Below are 9,187 nucleotides of genomic sequence, written 5' to 3'. Positions count from 1 at the left end.
CTTCTCATGAATTTTACAGTTATTATGAGACAAATGGAATTAGGAGACATTTATCTGCACCTAGGACTCCTCAACAAAATGGAGTAGTGGAAAGGAAGAATAGAACCATTTTGGATGTAGCAAGATCTATGATGATGGAAGCCAAATTGCCTCACATCTACTAGAGAAAAGCAGTGAGTACAACACTCTACACATTCAACTAAGTTCACATCAAAGGTAAAACCGGTAAGACCCCTTATGAATTATGGTTTGGACATACACCTACTGTTAACTATTTTAGAATTTTTGGAAGTAAATGCTATATCAGAAGGGATGATTCAATTGGCAAGTTTGTTCCTAGATGTGATGAAGGGATATTTCTTGGTTATTCAATTTAAAGCAAAGCATATAGATGTTATAACAAAATATTGCAGAAAATTGTGGAGAGCGTTAATGTGAAAGTGGACGAGCAATACAAAAATTAATCTATATCATATGACAGGGAACTGACAGTGGAAATGATCATAACTAAACCAACAATGCCTCAACCGGTACAAGAAACTGAGACAGTTACACTGGTACAATCAAAAAATTAAATTGTGACTGATGATCAGAGCAGTGAGCCTAAAGTTTAGAAGATACCAAGGTATGTAAGATTAAATCATTCTGAAGATCAAATCATTGGAGATAGGAACTAGGGAGTTATGACAAGAATAAGACTGGCAAATGAAGAGGTATGTCTTATTTCTCAAATTGAACTGATATCTATTATTGAAGCTTGTAAATATAAACATTGGTTAAAGGCTATGAAAGATGAATTAGATTAGATAGAGAAGAATGAGACTTGGACTTTAGTTCCCCAATCTAAAAATAAGAATGTTATTGGAACTAAATGGGTTTTTAGGAATAAACTGAATGAGGATGGTCAAGTTTTAAGAAACAAGGCTATACTTGTTTGTAAAGGATATTCTCAAATGAAAGGAATTGATTATGGTGAGACATTTGCACCTGTAGCTAGAATTGAAGCCGTTAGACTATTTCTTGCCTATGTAGCTTATAAGAACTATAAGGTCTATCAAATGGATGTTAAATGTGCATTTTTGAATGGTGAACTTGAGGAAGGCATATACATTGAATAACCTAATGGATTTTCATTGACAAATGATAAAGATATGGTTTGCAGATTGAGGAAAGCTTTATATGGATTGAAACAAGCTCCTAGAGCTTGGTATGCAAGGTTGGATAAATATCTTTTGAAGCTTGGTTTTACTCAAGATAGTGTTGATAGTAATTTATATTATAAGATCACTGATGATGATATTCTGATTATTGAAGTATTTGTTGATGATATTATTTTTGGAGGAGAAGATAAATTGTGCATGGAATTTTCTAATAATATGAAGAATGAATTTGAAATGTCCATGATTGGTGAGATGAGATTTTTCTTAGGTTTGCAGATTACTCAAACTGACAAAGGCATTTTTATTTGTCAAACTAAGTATCTAAAGAAATTGTTGAAGAAGTTTGGTATGGATAATTCCAAACCGGTAAGTACTCCTTTGGTGACAAGTGAGAAATTATCTATCAAAGATACATCTACACCGATAAATCTGACAAGGTATAAGTCTATGATTGGTGGCTTGTTATATCTAACTCAGACTAGACTGAACATTATGAATGCAATAAGTATTATTTCAAGATATCAAAGTAATCCTAAAGAAAATCATGAATGTGCAGTAAAGAGGATATTCTTGTATTTGCAAGGAACAACAAAATATGTCTTATGGTATTCTAGAGATGATGACTTCACTTTATGTACATATACTGATTCAAATACTGATGACAGGAAGAGCACTTTTGGTGGAGCTTTTTTACTTGGAAAGAAAATGGTTTCATGGATCAACAAAAAATAGTCATGCATTTCTTTACCTACTGTAGAAGCTGAGTATGTTGCAACAATAACTAATTGCACTCAAGTCTTGTGAATGAAGAAAAATTCTGAAGGATATGAAGTTAAATTATAGTGAACTGGTAGTTATCTACTTTGACAACTCTGCAACTATTGACATGTCTAAAAATCCAACATTTCAGTCTAAAACTAAGTATATATAAATAAAGTATAACTTTCTGAAGGGCAAAGTAGAAGGAAAGGAAGTCAAATTGGTTTATGTGAACACTAAAGAGAAGATTGTAGATATATTCACTAAACCGCTGTGTAAGGAATCATTTGAGTATTTGAGAGACAGGTTAGGGGTTTCTGCCTCTCTGACAACGACTTGATTGATACGGTTTGGAATTAGTTTGGCATGCATTATCAGAGATATTATTCATTCTGACATTGATGAGTGGTGCTACTACTCAGGGGGAGTAGTCAGCTTTGAGATTCAGAGGTTTATATTCTTGCTTTGATATTTTTGTCAGATTTCTGAAATTGATGTCAAAGGGGGAGAGATAGTGATGTGAAAAATGAATTCAAAACTTTACAAAGATATTATTCACAGGGGAAGAGTTATTGATATTCAGAAGATTGTTGGTTGTCTTCCATAGGGGGAGACTTATTTGGCATTTTTTGGTACTTAGACATTTTTCACATCTAGTGTTGCCATCAATGCCAAAGGGGGAGATTGTTGGCAATATTGATGAATTGATTATGTGTTGCATTGATGTTTTGTCATTGATGTCAACACTAGCTATTATGGTTTTGGTTACCGACAAATAGGTTTGGGTTACTGGTAGAAGATCTAGTGTTATCAGTAGAAAGGACTATCTGTTGGATACTTCTGACATATTTGGATCAATGGAGTATGTTTGATTTTATGTGTTACATGTTTTTGGAGCATGATTTGGTCAGTTGGTATTGACTTGGTAATCAGATGCTACCACACACTCTTGTAAACTCTTACCGACATGGGTTTAAGGTTTAAATGACAAAAGCTTTCACTGAGAAATCCTAGCAGAATGAATAAGTGGTGTTGGTGCGGCTTCTAGATGGAATTTAGGATGCAAAAGGTGATCCCTGATCATGCTTCAACTGATTGAAGATGTCACTTTGGCGTGGTGGACCCAGATTGGGTCCGGTACCTATCTAGGTTACGGACCGGTATCATGTTAATGTGTTCTCTACACGTTACCGGGATGATTTATGGATTGGTTATTATTGTTTTGGTCTCAAGCTGATATGGCATATCATTGTAATATGGATGTGTGTAATGATCTTATTATAATATCTTTTACGTTGCTGACCTAATTAGTTTAGGCCTTAGGGTTGGTATAAATTGATGTAAGATCTCATTGTAGATCATTAATATGAATGAAATGTGAATAAAAATGTAATATCATATGTGTTAGTAAGATGAGAGGGGGGGGGGGGTGAATCATATAAACTCACAATTCAATACATTCATCAGACTCAACCTCGATAGCCTTTACTTCAATATGCATCCTAGACTGTAAATCATTCAAACTCATAAAATGACAAACTTAAAACATCACAACACATTTGACACCAGATTTAACGTGGAAACCCAAATAGGGAAAAACCACTATGGGATTTCAGACCCACTAAGAAATATACCCTTCTAGAGTATGCTTGGTTAAAAGACAATCCTGTTACAGATTACATAAACACATTGCTAGATGTGACCCAGTTAAGAGATTTCCCTCAAATCTATTAGAATCTTGCACTTTGTTAGAAGTGACCTTGTCAAAGGATTTCAAACACTCATTCATAATGTTACCTTGCTAGAGGATTTACAAATAAGACTGTTAGGTCCACTTGGTTAAGAGATTTCCTGTTACTTACAGAATAAATAACAGTAATAAAATATATCTGCAACTTCACATCTGAAATGCTAAAGTAGATTCTATGTGCTCAATGTACTTAAGATAATCTTGTCATACGACTTATCTTTCTCCTTGTTGGGCTTCTCAATCTGTTCATCAATCAGATCTTCAATCTTTTGTGCTCGGTGATCACTACAACAACATCACTGTTCTTCTATTTGTTTGCCTTCATTGTTCATCAACAATTAATTATTTATAAACAATTCCTAACCGCTTAATCTCCTTGATCACATTTCCCATGATCAATCTTAGCCATCAGATCATCATACTTGACTAGGTTCATTGAATCCTTCGATCTGAAAAATGTTTTACCTCGCCTTGGAACTTGCATTCCTTCCTTGGTACTTGTGCTAGGTTATAACCGTTCAATCTGCGCTGTAGATCTGACTCTTGTATTTTCATTATCATAGATCCTCAACAAACTTCTTGCATGACATACCAATCATCTATACATCTTCAGCTCATTGGCATCCTTCATTTAATAATGCTTTTATTCATCCAATGTGTTCTGTTACTGCTCGATTGTTACTCGGTTAATACTGAACTTCACTCGGTAGACATTCTACCTTCTTTAACTGATATCGATAACCTTAGTGTTTACTGACTAGCTCCTTGCTCAGTAACATAGAACAATATTAAACCTATATTCATTTTATTGCATGAAATCTTTTCTTCTTCTTGTTCAGTCTTTGAATACACATATATAGGATATCAAAACAATCAAAACAACAAAATCTCATCACTGTCTAACTCGGTAATAGTTTCCCATTTGAATAACTTATTATTCCCCTTCATTTTTCACATTCTTTCTGTGTCACTTACCGACATCTTTATACTCATCAAAACATACTTCTTAAGATATGGCAACATCATATTGAATCAGAAAATCAATTTCTTGACATCAATGATAAAATAATATTATTAAGATAGTAATTATCCTTTATCAGTTATATCAATAATCTCCAACAACCTTCTCAATATCCTTATACCAACAAACCTATTGAAATGCCAACAATCTCCCCCTTTGGCATTGATGGCAATACCAACCTTAATTCATTTCAATTGATTCGGATTCAGGTTGCTGTAAAACTATCTGTTGTTATCCTTGATTTCTCCTAAAATTCTCTCCCCCAGTCATTAGTCTTCTCCTATCTTCTCCTATTAGTCTTCCCCCCCTTTGACAACAATGCCAAAAAGTAAAACTAATTCATGATTCATTCCCTTGTGAAGTAATTTCCTTGCAGTTAAAACATATAAAAGTGTATCATCTCAGTCTTGGTCGGAGCATCTTGTCTTCAATCACTATTTCCTACACAACTTTAGGTGACCTCCTAAAGTGCGTAAATTAGCATCAAATCATAGATAGTATTCTATTGAGTCATAGAATTGATGCTTTCACCGAACTCAGTCAGTGAGTAGAAGATAGGGGTAGGACCCCTAACTTGCTTCTGAGATACTCAAAAGTGTCCCTAGGTAGGGGCTTTGTGAAGATGTCTGCTATTTGTTCCTTTGAACTAATATATTCCAGCACAAATTTCTTTTCTTGAACTTCTTCTCTGAGATAATGATACTTTATAGAGATATGCTTTGTCTTAGAGTGCATTACCAGATTCTTTGAAATATTAATAGCACTAGTATTATCACAGAATATAGTTACTGGCTCGGTAACTTTCTCATTCATACCTTCCAACAGTTGTTGGATCCATGCTATATTGGTGCAATTCAATGCTTTAGTGACATATTCAGCTTCAAATGTTGACTATGAAATGCATCCTTGTTTCTTGCTAAGCCAACTTACTAGTCTTTCACCTAAGAAGAAAGCTCCACCACTTGTGCTTTTTCTGTCGTTAATGTTTCCTGCCCAATTAGAATCAGTATAGACTTTTAAATCAAATTCATTCCTATTTTTATATACTAAACCATAATCTTCAGTGCCTCTCAGGTATCTGAAAATTCTCTTGATTGCTGTCATATGGGTTTCTTTGGGATCTGCAGAAAATCTTGCAACTATACCTACTGCATGTGCTATATCAGGCCTGCTGTGAACTACATATTGCAACTTTCCAATCATAGATCGGTAAAGTGTCTCATCAATAGATGCAGATTCATCATTCTTTGATAGTTTACAATTGGTAGTCATAGGAGTACTTACAGGTTTAGAATCCTCCATTCCAAATTTCTTCAAGATTTCCTTTATATACTTGGATTGAGTAATGAAAATCTCATCTTTCATTTGCAGTATCTGTAAACCTATAACATACTTTATTTCACCGATTAATGACATCTCAAATTCTTTGCACATTTCATTTCCAAAGTTCTTGCATAAAGAATCATTTCCACAAAAAATAATATCATCAACAAATATGGCTGAAATAAGTATTCCATTTTCTTCATCATTCTTCATATACATGTTGTTTTCACTTGTCCTCATAAAACCAATTTTGATTAGATAAGAGTGCAACCTTTCATACCATGCTCTAGGTGCTTTCTTTAGGCCATATAAAGCTTTTTTCAACTTACATACCTGATCTTTATTCTTCTCTTCAACAAATCCTTCAGGCTGTTCAATATAAAATTCTTCTTCTAGTATACCATTCAAAAATGCAGTTTTAACATCCATTTGATATACCTTGAAATTTTTGTAAGTAACATATGCCAACAATGTTCTTATACCTTCAAGTCTTGCCATAGGTGCAAAAGTCTCACCATAGTCTATTCCTTCTTCTTGAGCATAACCTTTGCAGACTAGCCTTGCTTTATTCCAAATGACCTCACCTTTTTCATTTAGCTTGTTTCTGAAAATCCACTTTGTACTGATTACATTTTTCTCTTTTGGTTTTGGGACCAGTGTCCATGTTTTATTTTTCTTGATTTGTTCAATCTCTTCTGTCATAGCATTTACCCAATCTCCATTGCTAAATGCCTCTTTTACTATCCTCGGTTCGAATTCAAATATCAGACATGTGTTCTGTCTCAGTTTGTTCCTTGTCATCAATGGATCATCCTTATCTCCTATAATCTAACTTGATGCATGATTCCTTCTAACATATTTGGCTAATATAGGCTCGGTAGGGTCTGTATGATCTTCTTCATCACTCGGTAACTGGGTATTTTCTTCATTTTCTTCATCAACTTTCTCGGTAGGACTTCTCGGTTGAACATATACAAACTCTTCATAATCTTCTGGTTCTTTGGAATTTCCTTCAACATTTCTTTTTGCGAATTCATCAATTTTCACATTTGCACTTTCCACTATTTTGTTAGATGATTTGATCAGACATTTAAATGCTTTACTTCTAGAAGAATAACCAAGAAATGTTCCTTCTTCGCTAATCTGATTAAACTTTCCATTTCTGTCATCTTTGTGAACATAACATCTACTCCCAAATATTTTAAAATAACTCACATTAGGTTTCTTGTCATACTAGATTTCATACGGTGTCTTCAAAGTTCCTTTTTTCAGTTGTACACAGTTCAAGGTGTAGACTATAGTGCTTATTGCTTCTCTCCAAAATGTTTGAGGTACCCTCTTTTCTATGTAATATCCCTTGGCTAATCTGACCCTGTTTCGCTTATTTGAACCCCAAGGAATATTGTCAAACACTTGGCATACAATGTTTGAAGCCACTATAGTGAATTCTTTATTTGTCTTCTTTGGGTTTGTAGGCTGCAAATGAAGTTATGGAAAGCTTCTAACAATGCAAAGTTGTTATAGAAATGATATACTAGCTATTTTAGACCTTTACACACACATGTAATGACTGAAATTAACTAGTACAACTCGTTGACATTAAGACAAACACTTGTCATGCATCCCAATGTATACCTACAACCATTAGGCATTTAAGCAAACAATTGGCATGAAAGCTAAGTGGCTGATCAATGTTGAATGTTACCATGAATGTGGAATATGCAACTTATATCTCCATTAAACATATGCAACCTCCAAGTATTTCATGATATAATCATAATAGAAAATGATGCAATGAAGTAATGATTTTCTAATACAATGACCATAGATAGAAAACCTGGAATTTCAATGGCTGCTTTGATATATTGGTTTGATTCTCCTCATACGCAAAGCCCTTGTCAAATATATATAGCTGTTCACCTTTCTAAATCCCCTTCTATAGAATTCAAACTACTGTAGCACACTGTTCATGCGCACTGTTCACGACACTGTAGCGCACTGTTCATGCGCACTGTTCACGACACTATAGCGCACTGTAGTCTCTTTCAATCTGCAAACAAACTCTGAAATAAACCCTCCAATCAGCTCAATATTGACTTCTGAATGAAACCAACTCTCACAAGCATAATCAGATGATATTGCAGACCCTCTATATGCTGTTACAATGAAGAAGCCACGCTCTCCAATGCCGACAAGCCTTGAATCCTGCAGAAACCCTTGGTATTCTACACTTCAATGCTCCAGAGAAACTTCAATCAAAAACTCCAATCACATAATCAATCCCCCTTCTCTTCTTTTCAAAAGCCTTATATATATTTCCCATGAAGGTTTGATTTTCTCCAATAAGGCATTAAATCAATTAATGATATTAAATAACATTTAATGATATAATATTTTCACTTTGTCATTTAATATTTCACCTTGGTAAAAGAGCCACAATTAATTAATTAAATGGTCCCCTTTAATGATACTTGGACCCTTACTTAAGTTATAATATAAAATTATATTTTAACTTAATAATATAAGCTCAAAACATTAATGTTTATTTAAACTAAATAAACATTAATATCTCCATTAATATTCAACATTTTTGAACGCCGTCTAAACTAGGAGCTAACATGATGAAGCTGCATATGACCATACCCCCTTTACTAAAAATAGCAGGTTTCCATCTCTAACATCCCAAGACTTACTAAAAATAGGAAGTAGAGCAAATGATGTCCGAATGATGCCAAACGAAGACCAAACTGAAGCACTCTGAACACTGGAGATGATACCAATCCTCAAAAGACCCTCTATCCAACACATTAGCCTACGAGGGTCAGAATAATAGGCTAATCTCACAAAATCCAAGTCTGCTAAAATGGGGACATTACATTCTATCATCAGGGTTCTGACACAATCTACAGTAGATCTGTTTCTTCTTTCAACTATTCCATTTTGCTGTGGTGTTCTCGGTGCAGACAATTGTCTTTTTATACCATGATCATTGCAAAATAGGTTAAATTCATCAGAAACGAACTCTCCTCCTCTATCAGATCTTAGACATTTCAGTTGTCTTCCTGTTTGATTTTCAACTCTTGCCTTATACCATTTGAACATTTGAAAGGCTTCTGATTTTTCTTTTAAAAACATAACTGACATCATCCTTGAGTAATCATCCATAAATAATAT

The sequence above is a fragment of the Cryptomeria japonica genome, chromosome 9 (genome assembly GCF_030272615.1).
Source record: "Cryptomeria japonica chromosome 9, Sugi_1.0, whole genome shotgun sequence".
Taxonomy (NCBI): Eukaryota; Viridiplantae; Streptophyta; class Pinopsida; order Cupressales; family Cupressaceae; genus Cryptomeria; species Cryptomeria japonica.
The sequence above is the reverse complement of the archived record's forward strand: the minus strand, read 5'-3'. Positions refer to the sequence as shown.